At 33.4% G+C, this 22401-nt stretch overlaps 1 pseudogene; it reads left to right on the top strand.

Moving 5' to 3' along the window:
- The first annotated feature begins 502 nt into the window (after positions 1-502).
- Positions 503-5826, top strand: LOC138306733 (probable serine/threonine-protein kinase pats1; annotated as a pseudogene).
- The last annotated feature ends 16575 nt before the right edge of the window (positions 5827-22401 follow it).

Below are 22401 nucleotides of genomic sequence, written 5' to 3'. Positions count from 1 at the left end.
GGAACCACTCATCAAAGTGAAACAAGGAACTCGATTTGATAAAAACACAGTAAGCTGCCCAGGTGCCATCACCGACATCTTCTACGCAACCTTCGACATCAAAGGGACATAAGACAGGTAAAAATATTAAAGAGTCGTTTCTGTTTTTATGAGAGAAGCAAACAATTACTTACACCAAAAACGACAAACGAAGGTTTACAAAGGTATTTAAAGTATACTTTCGTTAAGTTATCGATCATTGATGATTCAAGCAATTTCCAATATTAACAAATAAATCCAGTCACGAACAAGAATATTAAAATAAAACATGGTATGTCAGAAGAATAAACGATTCTCTATGTTCGACTTAACTTACGAGGGCCGATAGATGGACTCAAGAAATAAAATTAAAAATGACTAAACGTAACAACATACTTTGCTTAACGTTTTTGTTATAGCGTCACTGGATTGAAGAAACATATGTCAAACAAGAAGTTCAACCAACCAGTCAGGACATTTCCCCCAGAGAACAAAGAGGTCATTGATCAGATAATGGAAACAAAAACAAAGGAAGGTGAAGAGGAGGTGAAAGGTTTTGTAACAATCTATGATTTCGGCGGTGAGAGGGTGTTCTATAACACCCATCACTGTTTTATGTCCAGCAACATGGTGTTCGTGTTAGTGTTTGACGTGGACATGTGTCTGGATAAGGACAGATCATCAGCGGGCTACGGTAATTATTTGCTCTGCTATTGATTTGAGGAAATGCATGATTAGAGTAATCTAACATTCGTTTCGTAAGTAATGATTAACGTTTTATTGCATACAAACATATACATATCACTTAAAGTTGGTCTATAGTTGGTTAAAAAGTGCATCACATATAAACTATGTAATAAAGACATCGTTGTCACGTGTTTAATATTGCTTATATATCATACTTTGTTGACAGAAATAGCTGAGCATTGGCTTAAGACTATAGCGACGTATGCCTTGGATGACGAGCGGCGTGGTGACGGTATACCACCGATAATTCTTATAGGTTCTCACCTGGACAAGGTGGCATCTAACGTAAGTGTCTTAAAATGTATAACACTTAAATAATAAGAAATGATACCCTAAAATACTTATTATACGGTTTATTTTCTTTGATAGTAAGAAATTATAGGCTTATTTTCGAATGGCCTAAAGTTCGAGATTATTTAAACAGTCGTCAAATATAGCATGGCTTATCAACGAGTTTTTTATCGAATACTTTGTTGAGTTAACTCCCTAACTTTTTTTCCATTTTGTCAATTAATTATTTACAGTATACCTATTTGGTAATATCAAAATATCAATATTTTTAATTAAAAGGACAAAGATAATGCAAGCCACTGAAGTGAACATATTTCATTTTTCATTTCAAATTAACCAGTATCATTTTTATATACAATTACGTTTCTGACTTCGCGCGGAATAACAAGGAGGTAGGAGTATGCGCGGAAAGCATATACCTTGACAACATCAAAACAATAAACAGAGATCTAAACTTGGCTGTTCTATTGCTTATAGTATACTAAACGGCATCTTAACGGGATTGTTTAATAGTTTATGCAGATTATGAAACTTTGGAGGTGTTCAGAAATTATATAAATTGTAATAAACATTTGTCATAACCAAAATGTATATTCTGTACGTATACCATATATAAATGGACATATCTAATTTGGATTTATGTTAATGTATATCCATCAATTAAATTATAAGAGTACAACTGTCATGTACTTTCGTGAACATATGTAGAATTACACCTAATTATTATATATTCTATCGGGCCAAAGGACCACGCATTTACTTATATAGACACAAGTCTTACAAATATAATGGGTTTCTTTTTTATAAAATTATCTAAATGATTATAAAATAAAAAAGATATACATGGTCAAGAAATGGAATTCGACTACATGTATACTACTTTCAGAAATCGCTTATTTTGGAATCCGGCATACTTTCAAGGCGGTTTTTACCGTAGTTAGTTACAGGCTTATTTGTGAGTACGGTTTATTTAAAAAGCTATATTATTTTCAAGTTTTTTAGAGTGTTTTCTTCTACTTAATTCTTTCATAATGAGAATATATCCAATCAGTCTTCATTTATGCACTTACAAAGATAAGTATAGCTTCCACAATCGTATGTGAATGATTTTAAACAAGTTTTATCATGCATTTAACAAGTCAATGGAGAAGTACAAGATCCTTTTAAGTATTCAATTGTATCGGTCACAAAAATACACCTATTCAAAAGTGAAATAATTTACAATTAAGGCCCTGCAGTGGGAGGGATACATCCTCCCAGGAAAAGTTATTTTCTCGAGGGCGAAGCCCGAGAGAAAATAACTCTTTTCGAGGAGACAATTCTCAGATGTATCCCGACACATAGGGACATAATCATTTGATTATACCGAACAAACATTAAAAGAACCCATGAAGATAATTCCGCAACAAACCAAAAACGTTGTTAAATTCCGGTTGGGCCAACAAAAAAATAAACAACACCGAGTTGCCCATTGTTGGTTGAACGTTGCAATCGACGTCCCCCCCCCAACGTTCCGGGTCACGTGCGGAGCTTTCCAACGGTTATTACCCTGGGTTATTTCCCTCGGGGGTTTATTCCCTGGGGTTAATTTCCCTCGGGGTTATTTCCCTGGGTTTATTTCTCCCACGACTTCCAATTACCCGGGGGAAACATCAAAAAAACCCTTATTCAATGTCAATGTGATCAAGTTTTAATCAATCAGAACATTCTAAATGAAAGTGACGGTATATAAAACTGTTTTGTATAGTGTCACTTTGCGCAGAAAATCGGATTCATAAACTGAAAATGTTACTTCATAGGTTGTTTGTGTCATGACAATAAAAACTTTTAAATAAAAACATTGTGAACTTTCATTCAGTAAAAATCCAGTTGCATATTACATCCTATAAATGAACTATTACATTACTCTGATCTCTGCCATATCCCTGTCCGTTTTCTGCCCGATCTGGTAAAAGAGGTAATTCTTGGTAATTATCCATTGTCATTCAAAATCTTCAAATGGTTCGACTTTAAAACAATCGACCAATGTGGTGGATCAGAGTAGCAGAATAACCTTATTCGAATTTAAATGGCTTAAAATTCAGTAAGGTGGTGTAGAAGAAATTGTAACAAAAGTTCTATTTATCTAATCATTATCCTCCCATAGTCAATAGACGTTTAGTGGCTGTGGCTATTTGATATAATGTATAATGAACACTTATTGTTGATGATGAAGTTATTTGAAACTTGTCTATTTAATGTTTATGTATATTTTATTGGGGTATTCAGAAGAAAACACAGGACCAGAAGTTTATCAAGGTATTGAAAAGACTACAAAACAATAAGCAACTGCGTAAGATCATGGAAGATCATGTTCAGGAAATGTTCGCTATAGCAAATCTCAATGACTCCACAGCCAACAAAGATGTTTACGAAGCATTGTGGCAGAAGATCATTGAGATAGCTCCTTTACAGTCTCAGTGGAAAAAAGCAGTTCCCTCCCGATGGATAGCGATGGAGCACGAACTCATCAGGACTGAAAGAATGAAATCTTTCCTTTCCAGTATGCAGGAAACATTCTTCTGAAGTATGAAAAATTTGACTTGATGTCAACTGCAAGCAGGCGGTTCCACTAAAGGAAGAGGAGATTAGAGATTTCCTAAGGTATCGTTTTAACATATCAATTATATATGCATCATAATACGTTTCACATAGTGTATGGGTTGTAATATATATATATTATATTTATACTGTATCTTATTAAAAACGAGACCAACAAAGAATGTATTGAAATGCATTAAAGAAAAACACAAATCGGCTTTATGAAAATTCAATGAAGCGAGTGCACTATGATGAATTTTTTAGGTAACCCAGAACCAGGTGTAAATATGTAGATATATTCGTACAATTCAATGCATGACTTTATGTAAGCATCTGTACCAGCTGAATATCGAGTATTGCATTTTGCAGGGTTATACACATATGGACGTCGTGCATAAATGACGTAACAAATAACGGTAAAATGAAAGATCCCAAACCTTTGCATACCCGGTATATCATATTCACTGTTTGAAGTGTTTGTAATTGAGTATGCAAAGTACCTTTGGTAATGATTATCAAAATACATATACAAGTCGTTTGTCATAGTCCGGAGGCTTTAGCCCCATTTTCGGCCGAATCGTGCAATTTGCGATACAAGTATGAAATTTGGTACACCATTACTATATGAAAATATCTAAAGCCTAAATAATCTTGAAAACTAAATGATGTATAAATCCAGATTTTTGTTCTATACCTATATTATCAGGGTAACGCTGAATGCAAATATAAACATTAGTAATTGATAAAAGCTCTATGCCAACTTCTTTTTTCAAAATGGCCAACATGGAAATGTTTAAATTATAATATCTTGAAAACAAATTGATATATAAATCTTGATTTGTGTTCTATACCTAGATTTTCAGAGTTTACTGAATACAAATATGGACATTAGTAATCACATTTAATTACTAAAGGTATAAAACACTTACTTACGAAACTGTAAAAGGACATACACAGTACACACCGCATATTTTTAGCGTCATCCCCATGTTATTACTACACTGTAACTGCACGATTTAGGCCATTTTATGAATGTTGATATCTTGCAAATCATTATGTTGTGAATTTCATATTTGTTCATGACACTTCAGTTACACGTTTTTTCCGTTTGTCGTATTTTGCCCCGAAACTAGAAAAAAAAGCATTTACTAATATACTTATCCTTCCTATTACGACGTTAAATTACTAATTTATATATGTTTTTCCAGGTATCTTAAATATGCAGGGAGGTTCTTGTGTTTCAATCTCTATACGAAGCTTCCCTTCATAGTTATCCAGCCCCAGTGGATCATCAACGCGTTTAAGCAAATAATAACTGATCAGAAATTCAAAAAAAAAGCTTTGTCGAAAAAAATGAAGCTTGAGTGGGATGAATATGAAAAAAAACCGGAAATTCTGCCAAAAGCATTTCCTCAACCAACTTTGGAGTGAGGACACGTTTCGCGAAAATATGGAAGAACTCCTTATCGTCATGGAGACTCTGAATCTGTCAGCGCTACCAATTCCGATTGATCACAATGACAAGGTGAATTACTACATCGTTCCCAGCATGCTTCCAACTGCCGATCCGGAGCTAATTGGCTGGGTACTAAATGACCCCAACATCGTCACCACAGTAACGCTTTGTCTCGTGTTCAACAAACCATTCATCCCACAGGCAGTATGGGACAAGATGGTCGCTTCATGCCTACACAGATTTCAACGTCTCAATGAGCCTGGACATGACGGTTTGAAGTTTATCCAGCGTGGATTTGCTTGTCTAGAAGTAAATTTTCTATGGAATATGATCCTGAACTGTAGGAACAATGTCAATTAAAATAATAAGACGATGTTTAAGAGAGATACAGATCGTTCAACGCCAAAAGGAGCTGGGTGTTAAACTACTGCCAGTTCTGGAGTTTCTGATGGGTCGCATTCTGGAACTGAATCATCAAAGTCACCTTAGGTACACATACTACCTCCACAACGACTACCGATTCGATGTGAATGACAAGATGGTGAAGGTAGATGATCTACGGCAGACAGAAAGATTCCAGTGTTTTGGATCAAATGGATCATCATGGATAACTCCTGATGAGCTGAGTGTCTGGTTCGCACAATCAGAATCAGAGGTAACTTGCATAGACTTACCTTGTTTATTTTTATCAATATAATGTTTGAAAAACAAATAGTGAGACAGGAAGGTGTTTATTATATTTTCAATATCAAATTTATTAATATAAATATGATATATTTTACGTCAGTATTTTTTAAACCACTATGTTATTTTATTTGAAGATGGTGAAAGTCGCGAAGAAATGCAATGGTAAGTACACTGCTTTTGTCATTGTTTTAATTTCATATTTACTTTAACGTCATTCGTAGATAAACGAGATGATTTATTACTACTTTCTATGTACGTATTTAGAAGTGACCATCACCAACCTGGGTATTCGTGATAGAAAGTTGACAATGAGAGAAATCGGGCGACTATCGTCATACATCGGTAAATCATACCATATGTTCTTTGTTGAACTGGGACTGCCCGGTGGAACTACTCGAACAATTGATGGAGGAAAACCGTCACCATGCCTTCAGAGCCCGCATTACAAAGGTCCTGATTTGTCTTCAAAACGTCCAACAAACTATTTGTTTCTCTAGTGTCGCTTGTGCGATGTCTAAAACTGGCATGGACTCTTCAAAATTGCCATCACTATTGGATAGCCATAGAAGCAATGACTTCAAAGGTGTGTGTCTGTCTTACAATAAGAAATCAACAATTATATATAGACTAGCAAATGCATATGAAATCAATCTGTTGTATATTATTGTCCGTTCATCCTAAAATAATGATAGCCCCATAGCACACAATAAATTGTTGGGAATTATTTTATTATTATTTTTTTAATTTTGATTAATACGTTCTCCTTGGGTAGACTTTTTTAAAAGAAAAACAATATTCTCTACGTTGAATTATATATATTTTTTCAATTGGATCATAATCATTATATCAATTATCTGCTAAATAAATTTTATTTCAGACGACATACGCTACAGACACCTACATCTGTAAAAGATGTTCCAATCATTGCAAAACATGTCGGCATTAAAAAATGTACTTCTCAATCTTTTCCTGGAACTCGGTTGTTCACCAGAACAAAATTGATGACTTTGATGACGCTTTTCCTCCTGGTAAAACTCGTGAAAAGGTTGAGGCCATGTTAAAAATGGGCTCCATTAATAAGACAGACTAAGCCGACTCCTGCCATCTACGTTATTCTACAAGCAATGAAGGGATGTCAAATGAATGTTAGCGATGTAATTGAAGCATTACTGAGCAAACATGGTGAGTGAAAATTTTACTAAATGTAGTCCGTATCAACATAACCGAAACGTCCATATTTACCTGGTGACGAGTATAGTTTAGACGAGCACATTCATTTTTGGTATTTACATTTTGTATATTGCAACGTTTTCCATTTCGTTACCGGGTCGTTTCCCTCCGTTGGGGTGTTCGCGGGAAATTAAAATATATAAATAAGAGAATAAGAGAAACACTTAGCTTCCTTGACCAACATAGATATATTTCAAATCCATATGGCATGTGAACATGTGTCACTGCTATATTAAGTACTTCTCACTTGGAAAGTTATGAACAGGGATGAAGCCGGAAAGCTCAGTTTTCCCCTTTATAATCTGCATCATTTTTGTCACAATATCTATCAATATACAAATGGATTTCAAAATATGGCTGTTTGTCTAAACAAAGATTTAGACGAAATTAGGTTAGTTTCTATTTTATTAGGGATATTGATGTTTAGATTACATATTTTTTTTAGAAATCTAATTCACTATATCTAAAGTCTATAGTCAGACAATTTCTGTTTTATATTGCTCAAAGAAATATGACCTCATTTCAGACTATTCCGACAGTGACGATGAAACAGATGGAGATGTGAGCGAAAGTGACATCGACCAGGAAATCGACGATGTAGAAGACGAACAGAATGTCGTCCAACATATGACATAAATACCTCAAAGGTGAGAAGAATAACAATAACAAAGTTATCAGGGTAGCGAAGCGATAATGAACGATATGATAACATTACAATAGGACCAAAGTAGAAAAACAATCTTGGTGTAAGCTAATAAATCTGATAACTGATGAAGGTAAACACAAATCACAGGCGACCGGAATTCGTTTTAAACTGAAGTAATGATATCCCTACCTATCCAGTATGTGAGATAATTGCTTTAAATCATACAGACCCTGACTTCTGTTATTTTTTTGTGGAGAGGAGATATCCTATTATAAAAATGAGAAATAAGAATGAAAAGCGATAAATGGTTTTATAAATAAAATGACATTTCAAATATACATTTAAAAAACATACTAGTCATAAAACATACAGAAATAATAATCGTTGTTCATGCTTTTGAATATCTATTTAATTATAAACACATTACGGGATTAAATGATAATAGTTATAATATCCTTCCAATCTTCTGTCAAAAGCGTTTTATTGCTTCGCTAGCCCAGACCTCTTTATTATACAACTTAGATTCTGGCTTTTAATAACTGCCGGTTATCGCATAAAAATGAAATATGAAGATGTAACAGGACACTCCATTATATGTTTTGATTTTTGTGGCTGTGGCAGGAATCATAGGGTCTTTTGCTCATTTTTTTCACATATGGGCATCCCGACGGTAACGACGACACATATGGATATGTAAAACGAAGGAGACAGCGACGAAGAAATAGATGATTTGGAAGACGAACATGATGTAGATCATGCAGGCGTCCTACATGATCATGAAGAAGTAGCAATGGTGAGTGGTATAGCAATGACAAAGTGAGCAGGGGTAGCGAATCTCTAATAAACGACTTATACAATAATAAAAAACATGAAAAAACTTAAGTATGACCAATTACTCTGGTACCTGATCAAGTTAAATTCAAAGGCGAACCGAAATCCAATTTAAAGTGAAGTAATGCATTTACAAAATCTGATAATATTGCTTCAAATTATACAGACCCTACCTTTCTATTTAATATATGGAGCGGTGAAACCGTATCATATAAATATGCAATGAGAATGAAAAACGATAATTATTGGTTTTAAAATGACATAGATTTTTACTATATACATTCAAAAGAATTACTAGTCAGAAAACATACAGAAATAGGATATTGTTTTACGATACAGACTATATGGGGGGGTACACATATATTACTGACAAATACAACATGTTTTTTATCCGACAAGACCTATCAACTGATGTCGCGGCTCACTAAACTAACGTGATAGGTGAGCGAGCCGATACAGAAATAAACAATTGAATTATGTAATCTCGGCTGTGATTGGTTGGGACAGCTCCGTGGGCAATGGCAACGATACGAAAAATCAATCTTTATCACGAGAGTTCAATTCAGGGCAAAAATAGCAACAACATAAACACTGCCACATTTTTTTAATCGGTATTATCATACAAATCTATATCAGTCTGTAACAACAGTCTTTTCTACAGTAAATAAATTCACACGTATCCACATATCTCCCAACATGATTAAGAAGAAATGAATCTTTGATTTGTAAAGTTGTAACTGCGTTATTCAGTAAAATTATACATAAGCCGTGGGTTTCCCTGTAATCCGTGTCTCATGAGTCGAGATATGTATTCCGCTACATTAAAATCCGGATAGTGATATTTATGTAACACCTGCTGCAATAAGCTATCTCTAAACAACGGACGGTCGAGGATTTCTGACAGATGGTCGTCGTCAGAGCTACGATTCCGTCCCATTGACCGTAGTGTTGCAAAACACCCAGTGGTGAAAATAATACAATCCACGTGTGTCATGTAAGTTTGCAATTAAAATTCAGCAATAATCCAACATTTTCTAAAATAAACTGATTATTATTTTTACCCACCTTTATGTCTAAAGTATGTTTGTAAGCACATTTCGACTCGCATCTCCGACACAGTTCACTTGGCCGCTATGATGATTTTCATTAGCCTACTTCACCGTATTTGGTATAACCTAACTTACTTGCACACATTTTTACTACAAAAGATGATTTCACATTTTTTTCGATTTTTTTAAACTCAAGTTTGAAAAAAAAAATGTTTTGGATAAAATTTCCTAATGATACTTGTGTTTCAAAATGATTATTCTGAGTTTGTTGACTTTTTTAATTTCAAAACTTTTTACCGGTTGATTGTTTCATTTAGTCATACGGTTTCCGGTAAAACAAACATGGCGGTGTATTTAAAAAGAGTTATATGTGTGTTGTGTTTGCCTTGAATTTTGCCACTTATAACTGACGAAACATTATAATTAGCAGATTTGTTATTTGAAAATTGATCATAATAATATATATAAATTAGAGGCGCTTGGTATCTCACAGCATAATCCATCTGTTTGTATGACCTACTGCCCCAGCGATGGAGCTATTACATCAACGACACCCCTAACACTTGTTCTTTTTTGTTAGTAGCTTACAACAATGGAAAGAAAAAAACGAACAAATTACTGACTTAATGAAATGGCAGTATTGATTAGAAATGGCAGTATGATTAATTTCCTTTCAATGAATATCTCTGTCAAAAGTTTGAAATTGTAGAATGTAATATAAAGCATAGGTACTCATTTTATTAAACAAACATTTTCAACATCAGGCCATTCTGACAGTGACGATGACCAAAATGGAGAAATGTACAAAGGAGATAGCAACGATAAAGAAGACGAACAGGATGTAGGCGCAAAACATAATAACAAAGAATTAACAGGTGAGCAGACTTACTATGACAAAGTCAGTAGAAGTGGTGAATCGTTAATAAGCGCTAATTTACTAAAGTAATCTTCTGCGTTATTTGCAGTTTTAATATGCGTTTACTACTTAGTGTAAAAATGAGTAATATTACGTGCATTTGTCTGATACCTTAGCTGTCCAAAGCACTGACAAAGAATACGCCTTCCAAATACCAGCGGTTTACTATAGAATTATGTGCCTATTCCGTGTATTTTACTTTATAATGGTCAACGAACGGGTCACATTACATTAACTTGGAATATTCAGGATATGCTTATATGTAAAAAATATATAAATAAGCACTGCAACCCGCCTTTCTACCTTTGCACTTTTAGGATGACCGTTATCTTTTTTGATGTTTTAAATAACTCATACCCTCAGTCCCTAGAATTGTTTTTTTTTCTATTCTATGTATTAACCTTGTGTGCCTTTAAGTAGATACGTTTTAAATATAATCGCTATTCAAATAATACTAGAAATATCAATGCTTTAGCCATAATAAATAAAATTTAATGTCACTTTACAGCCGACCAAATGACAACATCAGGCCCGAGAAAAAAAAACGTCGACCACTTGTGTTGTTATTTGAGATGGTTACTTCAGCTATACATTCGGAGAGTTTCTGGAGTTTAATTACCAGATATATTGTTTACAAGCTGTTGATGTGCCTATTGTGAAGAAAAACATTTAAACCGTGATGTGAATTCCTTGACCTAGCGAACCATAGTTTACACTACCGATGAAATGGCGGACTTTAACAGATGACTGTGATAGTCACAGAGACTTTTATTGCTATATGTACAGTACAGTACAGTAACTGTAAAAGTTATAAAACGTATCTTCATCATTTATAATGATTTAAAGAGACAATTCCATATAAATATAGGCGTCTATATCAGAGTGAGTTCAGTGTTTACCATAATTATTTTATGCATAATCATGTCTGGAAAGCAATCGTTAAAATTGTTAAGCCATGCAATTTGAAAATTGCAAAAGTTTCCTTTTCATAGGAGAATGATGAACAGTTTTATGTCATATTTTGCTTCGTGATTACGTAACATAATTAGCCTCCCTGAATTGTTCTTTTAATTTGGTAGGTAAGTAACTGTGCCATTTTTCACTTTACCCTTGATTCTATTCAGTCATTTTTTGTTTGATAACTTTGCCTATATGAGCTTTATGATTGTTAAACAAATGAGGTATTTTTTTGTCTTTTTTTTGTTAGTGTCTCTAATCCAAGCTGTATATTTTTTCATCTCCATTTTTTGTAATTAATATTGTTTAGGTAAAGAAAAGTGTGGTATTTATGGTATCAATAAGTATGTTATTATTGTATTGAAGGAATTTATAACTATGTTTGTGTTGAAGAATGATGGATCCAATAACGTATATGACTCTGTGTGTTTTTGGAAGATGATGTGGATACTGAACATGTACTCATTTTAGCGGTGTTCGAACATGTCATTGCGCTAATTCAAGTAAAGCGCTAAAATATGTCCGATATGTCATTTTTCATTACATGTACATAGTGAGATAAAGTAAAGTGGTTGTGTGAACTAAAGATTGCGCTAATATGTTACTATCATACCTATCTTTATGGCAGCACTTAAAACTTTTGGTACATTAATTTAAAGTAACCATGCAATTTGATTGGATTTTGTTTTATTTACAGATGTATTTTATATATTGCTTGCAATGTAACCATATATGAGATTATGTGAGACGAACTATTAAATTAACAGAGTGGATAAAAATATCAATGCAAATTAAAACGGCAGAAGAAGAAGAATGAGGGTTAGTATTATCCAGTAAAATCCCTTTTTGTTAGGTCACGTGTTGAAATTTGACGAGGTAAGATCACGTTTTTCGTCTTACGTCAGATCCATTTGTGTGATAGAAATTATGTATATAATGGCATAAACACAACCATGGAGATGATGTGTATAGACGATTTTGTTTCAATATGCAACACGTGTTTATCATGATGATGTTCTTATATAAATATATGTTTCCGGAATATTTTTTTAATATTTTAAATATGTATTTTTATTGGAGTGTAAATAGCTTTAGAAGCATTAATATCATTGATACCACGGCATGAAATACATATTCCAAACAAAACTATATATTTATTGTATTTCAAGACAATATACCGATATATATGAAATAAATATATAACATTAAAGTTTTCCCATTTTTATTCATTTTAAAAGAAAGTGTATCAAAGTGTTGAATACGACATGCAACTTTAAAAAAACCATATTTTTGCTTTCCACACTTTCGATGATTATATGAATGTCAGTATTATTATTGCTGTTTTTTATCCCATTTGAAATCATCATTGTTTTGCCTTTACCAATCTTATTTGTAAATAATGCATCTATTATTGAATATGAGAAAACTATTATGTGAGTGTTTTCAAGTAAAACTTTACTATTTTTGTTATGTTGATGATACAACAGTATTTCATTAGATTACATTCAGATTACTAAACAGATAGGAACACATATGTAATATGAACAGATATGTAATGTAGTTTTTTTTGTCTTTTTATGAATATTATATGTCACTTTTCAAATATTCTTTTTTAAATTTTACAATTCTTTTTAAAAAAAGATCGCTTTGAAAAATGTTTGTTTATAGCATATATTGATGGGGTTTTTTTTTGTAAAAAACTGTAATTATGTAACATTATTACACATTTTTCTCATATTTCTTTCACTGATTTTTCACTATCTTATATCACCAGTCATAGTCGTAACAATCGGTATAAACTGTGTTGTATCTTTACCACAGCCACGACAGTTTTTCGTCCCCAAGATATGATGAAAAATATTTTGTATCATTTGTCTCTCATGTCTACAATATTTGTCCTAGTTTTTATACGTACTACTCTTGTGATTTAAAAGTAGCATCATGGGAATATGTGTTGCAGAAACTGACTAGACACTACACAATCACATTAATAGTATATTTCAGGAACATCAATTTTAATGTTCTTTTTCTCATTGATCACATAAAGTTGTCTGATATTCAGTGACTTTGCCCACGTACAGTTTTGTCACACATGTCTCTAATGAAACCTATTCTTTACCAAGACCACTGTTCATAAACTGGAATTAACTGTGACGACATGACGTAAAAAATTCGAATAAATGGTTATTTCCACTGGGTTTAGCATTCCATTTTCACGTTAAGATGTAAGTTGATTTATTTAGGTAGTAAAAATAAGTTATTTATGTGTTTAGTTCCTTTGATATTTTTGAAACTCATCTCGAAGCTTTATCCAATGACAATCTAATTAAATACATATCTATATTATCACTCTGAAAATATCCCATCAAGGGTAACGTTGTAATGAGCTTTATACAAATGCATTTTAAACACCTACTTACATCAATTAAAAACGACATTTCGTCTCAGTATGATTAGCCACTTGTAAGGTTTCCAGACCACGCCGACCCCTAATAGGCCCTGGGATCGATATTAAAAGATCCTTAGGAAACATTGAGATGTATTTTAATCGGATTATGCCAATGATCGCAAAAATTAAAAGTTCCTGAACTCTTCATAAAATATTATATTGAATAAATTTATACTTATTTGAAAGTCTACACCTATTTTGAAATCTACATTTTTGTTAAAAAATATTTTACAAATCAAGTGAAGATAAATATTAATGTTAAACTTATAAAACGTTAAATAAATATGCTGTCAAATGTTTAACAAATGCATGTGTTCTAATGACAATACCATTATTCACTTCATGGCGTTCTTATATTTGTTTTCTTATATTCATTATTCATTGTTATATTTAATTGAAATGAAAGTTATGCTGATCATACTAGGTGGCAGTGTAAAACGGCACAATTTTGATTTTGTACATATTATCAATATTGACAGTAGATATTTTTGTACATATTATCAATGTTAACAGTAATATGAATTTGTACATATTACCAATATTGACAGTATATAACCAAGGTCCAAGTTGAGTTTGAAATATTGACAATATTAACAGTACATGAGTTTGTACATATTATCAATATTGACAGTGCAAGAAGTTGTACATATTGGCAATATTGACAGTACATCAATTTGTACATTATTACCAATATTAACAGTACATGAAATGTGAACATATTGACAATATATGCTTTTGTACATATTATCGATATCTATAGTACATACATTAATATATTATTGCCTTCTTTTTAGGGCACTATGGTCTCATAGTGTTGTCAAGGGATGGCATAGTACCCGAGCCGGAAGCGAGGATACTATGTCATTACAAGACAACACTGTGAGGCCATAGTGCCCTCAGAAGAAGGCAATTATGTTTTAAGTACATAACGAATTGAAAAAAGCGACAGTGACGTCATGTTTGTCAATATGACGTTCGTAACAAAAAGCGCGCCAAACCATAGTCCGGCGGGAAACCATAATCCGGCGGGAAACCATAGTCCGGCGGGAAACCATAGTCCGGCGGGAAACCATAGTCCCGAGACTATGGCTAAATAGTGACCGAGGGCTGAGCCAATGAAAACGCGAGGAAAGTCACGTTATGTACTAATTGTAACTATGATCAATATGGACGTACACATAATCAATATTGATAGTACATGAATTTGTACAATTTATCAATACTGACAGTACAATAATTTGTCCATATTATCAATATTAACAGTACATGATTTTGTATATATTATTAATATTGACAGTTTAGATTTTATATATATTACCAATATTGACATTTCATGATATTGTACATATAGATCATATTGACAGTTCATTACTTTGTACATATTGCCAGATTGACACTACACGATTTTTTTACATATTGGCAATATTGACAGTACATGATTGTGTACATATAGTCAATATTCACATTCCAAAGAATTTGTACATATTATCAATATTGACAGTATATGAATTTGTACATTTTACCAATTTTGACAGTACATGATTTTTTACATATTGGCAATATTGATAGTACATGAATTTGTACATAATGTCAATATTGACAGTACACGAATTTGCACATACTACCAATATATATAGTACATAAATTTGTACATATTTTCAATATGGACTGGACATGAATTTGTACATATCATCAATATTAACAGTGCATGAATTTGTAAATATTGGCAATATTGACAGTACATGATTTTGTACATATAGTCAATATTGACAATAAATGATTCTGTACATTTTATCAATATTGACAGTACATTAATTTGCAAATTACATAATGAAGCAATAAAAATTAATGGGACAATCAAATCGTTTTAACGAATTATATAAAATAAGTTGTTTATTGCATTTTGATTATTGAACGCAAACATACTTTGCAAGACTTTTGAAAATTAAAGGTCCTCTGATTACTAAGATTATTTCAAACATAGCTCCGTGAACATGTCGAATATGCAATCTACAGCATTTTTACTTATTGAGGTAAGAATCCAAATTCATACCAGTATATTGTATAAGCTGTATGGTATATTGTGGTTATAATGTCAAACGGGGTATTTTGGACAATAGATAGACATGTTAAAGTTATGTTAAGTTTGGTACATGTATATAGTCTATATTAACAAGACCTTGGCGACTACAACCCCTATTCGTCGAATACCGTCTATTCCTCGTTCCTTGGTATTTATAATGTACTCTACAATGGATTTTCAAAACTAATCTAAACAGTTTTATAGACAATTGTGAACGTTATAATCATATTTCCGACTGTGAACCGCTAATGACTCGAATATCGTGTGTTCTCGAGATTATTTACACGATCATAATCTGATCAAGATATCTGGACTTCACAGTTTAAGTATTATTGGAGTAGAATGTACTTTATAATAACTGTTAATTAGTATTTGACTTCCATATGTTTACATTACATTAATTGAATGTAATTACATAATTTATGTTAATTTGTTTGATTAACATAAACTTACAATTTAAATCAGTGGAGATGAATATGTAAATGTAAATGCTTTCTTAAATTGTGAAAATGAATAAACAGTAACAGTGATATTATTTCCATTGTTTTAGTCTTTTATGATTTTTTTTTCCAGATTAATTTATGATAAAAATGTCGTAAAGAAATCAATAGATTCGTTTCATTTGGAAGTATCTAATTGTGGAGAAAGTCAATTATATATGCGTGGTAACAAACCAAAAGAAGGTTATGTCGCCCATAAATGGGAACGAATATCGATGGACAGCCAGGTCTAACAGCCGATGATATACTATTTAGAAAATTGATCGAAAAGAAATGATGATGCATTTTGCTTTCCATTATAAATAATTGGGCATAAAAAGTCGTACCAAACTTAGAGATTGAATAAAAACACATGTAAGTGTGTTATTCTGAAATATATTTATTTGACCTTATGAGTAATTTAACTCGAATTTCTTTAAGTTGATCGTGCACAAAACAAGCTAAGTTGTCATTATTATGTATCTGACTGACTGTGGTTGTTTACATTATTTAATGATAATTATTACCAATAATACTGCTGTTTAAATTTATATATGCCCGTCCTGGATTGAGCAAGGAACAACATAACGAGTCTCGACCTAACGATACCGTTAGTGGTAGAGTAGACAAATCCCGGTTACAGATGTGTATAGTAGCATGAACTACTCTTTAGGTACCTCAGGTCAGCGACCATTACGGAACTGAACGTTTTTAAAGCATACGACTAAAAAATGATACTGAAGTTAAATCAGAGGCGTGTGATTGTATTACATATGGCCTATTGTTTTAAACGTGTCAAGCTAACTCTACTCTAAATGCTTAGAATGTAATCATCATTTTATTATTTACTGTTGCAAATGCATAGATATATAACTAAAACGATGCTACATCAAAGACGTCCTGATATTGCAAGAGTACATAGTGAGGGGAGTGACAGTGTATAGGATTGAATATTATAAGACTCTTTCATATGTGGATATGAAGGATAGGGATATTCTACGCGAGGGTCACAAAATGTAGTAAAACCCGAGGCTTGCCGAGGGTTTTGCAACATTTTGTGATCCCGAGGGAAGAATATCCCTATCCTTTATATCCACTTATGAAAGAGCATTTTTCCTTCATACCTCGACGTTTTATTGCAATTTTATAACTATAACATCCCGCCATTTTGAAATAAATTCGAAGAAATCCACGACCGAAAGTCGATTTTTTCATAGATTAAAAATTAACGTGATATTTTCAACAAAAAATCCGCTGTTTGCATGTTTTATTGTAAAACCAGTTAAGTTTGTGGAAAAAAAATGATATTTTACCGAGGAAATAGAAATTTTGCTGATGCCGTGACGTCACGAGGCTTTATTTGATGGGTAGCCATGCAATACAGCCTCAGGCGGCATGAGTGTATTGCCCTTGACCAGCCAGTATTACACCCGTACGTATGAACGAATAATTAGTATTAAGACTTATTGGTTTTTTTTTTATTTCATACTTACGGGTGTAATACTGGCTGGTCAAGGGCAATACACTCATGCCGCCTGAGGCTGTATTGCATGGCTACCCATGCAATAAAGCCTCGTGACGTCACGGCGTTAACAAAATATTTATTTCCTCGGTAAAATTTTAACATTTTTTTCACAAACTTGACTGGTGTTACTATAAAAGATGCAAACAACGGAAATTTTGTTTAAAATATCACGTAATTTTAACATTGTCTTTCAGCCGTGGATTTCTCCGAATTCATTTCAAAATGGCGGGATATTAAAGGCCTAGTTGTAAAATTACAATGAAACGTCGAGGAATGAAAGAAAAATCATGTTTCATAAGCAGATATGAAGGAAAGGGATATTCTACCCTCGGCAAGCCCCGGGTTTTACTACATTTTGTGACCCTCGGGTAGAATATCCCTATCCTTCATATCTTCATATGAAATAGTCTTATAATCTCACATTATCCCCGGGTAGTCAAGCTCTCTATCAGTGCTGGTATAGGTCTGTCAACAGTAAGCAGAGCGTGCAGGTCAAACGAGGTCAGTTTAAACGACATCCGTGGTGAGATTAGGTCTCTGAGATGTTGTCGGCTAATTAACGTAGGTTATCAAAATCAATGCAAATTATTGTATAGATAGTTAGGGGGAAGTTTTGGTCAGACAGTTCAGGTTTAGATGTTGCAGAGTACGCGGATGGTTTGTATGTGGATTTGAAAGTAAGTAAACCGCAAGTATTGTGCAATCTTGTGTCTGATTTAAGAACAAAAATACACTGATTCACTATGAAAGTTATTTACCCAGTGTGAGAAGGAAGGATTAAACAAAAAATGTTAATTCGATTTACAAAGAAAAAATGGACGTCATTTAAAGACAGAAGTCGAAGACAAATCCTTTAAACGACATAAATTAAAATTGTGGTCGCCTAACCATTAAAGTGTGAATACAACCGATTCTTAAGTACCAAATTGATCAAATACTTTACTTTTGAGATTAGTAATTTAACTGTTTAATATTACTATCAACGCGAGATATCAATACATATCCCTAATTTTCTAAAACTACATAGTTGAACTAAAATGTACATGAAAAGTATGTTCCACAATTTGAATTGATACCAAGATACCATCGCTCATTGGTATCAGTAGAGAGCACTAAAATGGGCACGAGTGCTTGTTATAATACCCCACCGTCCCTTTAATTGGGCAAGGACAATACAACAAAACTCTAGAAACGATAGATATGTATAAACGTGTGCTACCATGTAGTCAGTTTAATGTGTTACAGATTACAGAGCATGAGTTATTACAATCAGACACGCGACTTTGTGTATCGGCCAGTGAGTTTCTTTTTGTTTACAAATCACTCCCTATTCTTCGTGTGTTTAAAGCAGTATTAATGCATTGTGGTTTATAGTAAAATGTATGCAAGCAGTGGCTGTTCAGAGGTCTCTCCAGACACGTGTACGCTAGCGAGGAGCGAGTATATGCAATAAATTGCTGGCAATGTGGAGAAGTGCAAGTAATACACAAAATAGAATAGACGGAAAAATATTCTGAACTAAACTAATTCAAATCAAGTTCGCAAAAGCACGTCCCAAAAAGTAAAAATAAATATTAAACTTGTTATAATACATTCACAAAATCGATCAAAACACACAACTACCAGGACCTTCTTCCCTGAGATTACGAGTTTTAACCCAATATAAACAGGTTGGCTCGAACTTGAGCTACTGTGAAAGTTTGGAAACTCTAAGCTAATCATACACTCAAATGTGGTGCGCTTCCGCAAGAGTCCAGTGAACCCAGTCTCGGGACGTACATGATATGGGTCTAGTGTAACAATGTCATGACAAATAATTACAAGTCTAGTGATATAATGTCATGACAAAGAGATACGAATTTAGAGGTATAATATTGTCTACTGGTAGTCCGGTATATATACACTATATCTATATAAGGAACTTGCTAATTAGTTATGACCTCGTTCATACGAGATAATGAATATTAATTGGATCTACTTTCGCATCACTGTGAGATGCGCGGCCAATGTGTTTACATCATATGTAAAGACAAAAATAGACAAGAATCTAGAGATTAATAGAATCTTACATGGGTCTGTGAAGTGGACAGGGATATCCCCAACCGAGTTAAAGATTATGGCCGGTCAACCCGAGGCTTGCCGAGGGTTGACGACCAAAATCTTTCACGAGGGTTGAGATATCCCTGTCCACTTCACAGACCCATGTTTGATTCTTTTTCTCTCATACGTAGTAGAAAAAAATGATGAAATTCTACTTGATTTCCAGCTTTTTTCATCGCGCCATTTCGCAGAAACGTCGTTATGCGTCAAAATTGATGACGTCATCTACAATGCGCGCCGCAGTTACGCCGCATGTATTGATGACGTCACGTTATTGTCTAGCGCGTGAGAGCTGTCTTACACCCCCCTGTGTAAGATAGAGATTTCTTTTCCCTAGCAACCACGAGATATCCCTGTGAAGTATGGGAGAAAATACCACGACAACGAGACAAAAGTTAAGTTGTATAATGTCTTGTCATATAGATTAGTCTTGAGGTATCATGTAATGACAAAGAGTCAAAGAGTCTAGAAGAATAATGGCATGACAGACATATATGAGTCTAGATGTATAATATCATGACAAAGAGACAATATTCTAGATGTATACTGTCATATCATATAGATATGAGTCTAAACGTATAATGTCATGACAAAGAAACAATAGTCTAGATGTATAATGTCATGACAAAGAGACAATAGTTTAGATGTATACTGTCATATCATATAGATATGAGTCTAAATGTATAATGTCATGACAAAGAAACAATAGTCTAGTTGTACAATGTCATGACAAAGAGACAATATTCTAGATGTATATTGTCATATCATATAGATATGAGTCTAAAGGTATAATGTCATGACAAAGAAAACACAATAGTCATAGATGTACAATGTCATGACAAAGAGACAATAGTCTAGATGTATACTGTCATATCATATAGATATGAGTCTAAAGGTATAATGTCATGACAAACATATATGAGTCTAGATGTACAATGTCATGATAAATAGACAAATGTCTAAAGGTATAATGTCATGACAAATAGTTACGTGTCTAGAGGTATAGTGCGACGACCAAAGTATTCTAGTGGTATGATGTCATTAAAAACAGATTTTAGTTGTAAAATGTCATGACAAAGGAATTCTAGCTGTATAATATCATGACAAAGATATCCTAGTTGTATAATGACGTGAAGAAGACATTTCTGTTGTATAATGTCAAGAAAAAATTCAGCAGTCTAGACTAAAAGGTGGTTTGAAGTTAAAAAAGTTTAATTTATACTGTAAACTTTACTATTTTACTTTAATTAAATTAGGCACTGGCTGTCATATACAAAGAATATGTATTTGACATACATTGGTCATGTGTACTATTTTGTATGGATGTATTATCTACCGGGAATAAATTATTAAGATCTGTAATGTAATCTGCGTTTGAACATTTTATTTCATAATGTCAATACATAGGGGCCACAGATGGATCAATGGCTTTTCTGTCTGGTGAAGTTCCTAAATGACTACAGGAATGATATATTATTAGACCGGCATGGTATATATTGTTATACGTTAATCTTCAATAAAATTCTGTGGCTTCCTGCTCATGTTCAACCCTTTATGGTTTATTTTCTTTGGCAAACACCTCTAAACATTGGTCATGTTAATATGTGTTTGCGAGCACTTTTCTGCTATAGATTATTTTTATTATTGTCTTAATGTTTCTATATCTATAATATCTGGCGTTGTTAAGGTAACTGTTGATACACATGTTGTTCTCCCATTTTAACACAACTGAATGATTATTATGATTCTCTGGCATTTTATAAGGAGGGTATCTTGGAAAGTTTGGGTGGTTGATAATGTTTGTTAGGATTTTTCTTCTGCTGGTAGGACAAAACTTTGAGACAGGTTGGATTTTTGAGTCTGTTATTTCATATTCATTATTGTTTTTGTAATAACGTTTTAATCTGTACATTGGTAGATTCCAGTTGGTGACAATACTTGTGAATGCGATAGGTTGTTATATTGGATAGTATAATTAAGATTTAACATTATCTGTTCCCTTCCGTTTTGAATTTAATTTTTCAGCAGTTATTACGTCGCCAGCCTGTGGCGCAGCATCTTGCATATACCATGTTCGAGACATTAATGTTTTGGAAGCATTACGTGGAATAGTTCATAGACTATCAGCGATATGCATTATTGGCAATCTGCATCATAAATCATTGGCTATATGCGCCATGCATCATTGGCGAACTGCCATGCATCATTGGCTATATGTGCTATGCATCATTGGCGATCTGCACAATGCATCATTGGCAATCAGTGTCATGAATCACTGGCTATCTGCGCCGTGCATCATAGGATATCTGCCTCATGCATCATTGGCGATCTGTGTCATGAATCATCGGCTATATGCG

Source organism: Argopecten irradians, chromosome 13 (genome assembly GCF_041381155.1).
Source record: "Argopecten irradians isolate NY chromosome 13, Ai_NY, whole genome shotgun sequence".
Classification (NCBI taxonomy): domain Eukaryota; kingdom Metazoa; phylum Mollusca; class Bivalvia; order Pectinida; family Pectinidae; genus Argopecten; species Argopecten irradians.
Note: the sequence above shows the minus strand (reverse complement) of the source record. Positions and strands in the feature narration are given on the sequence as shown.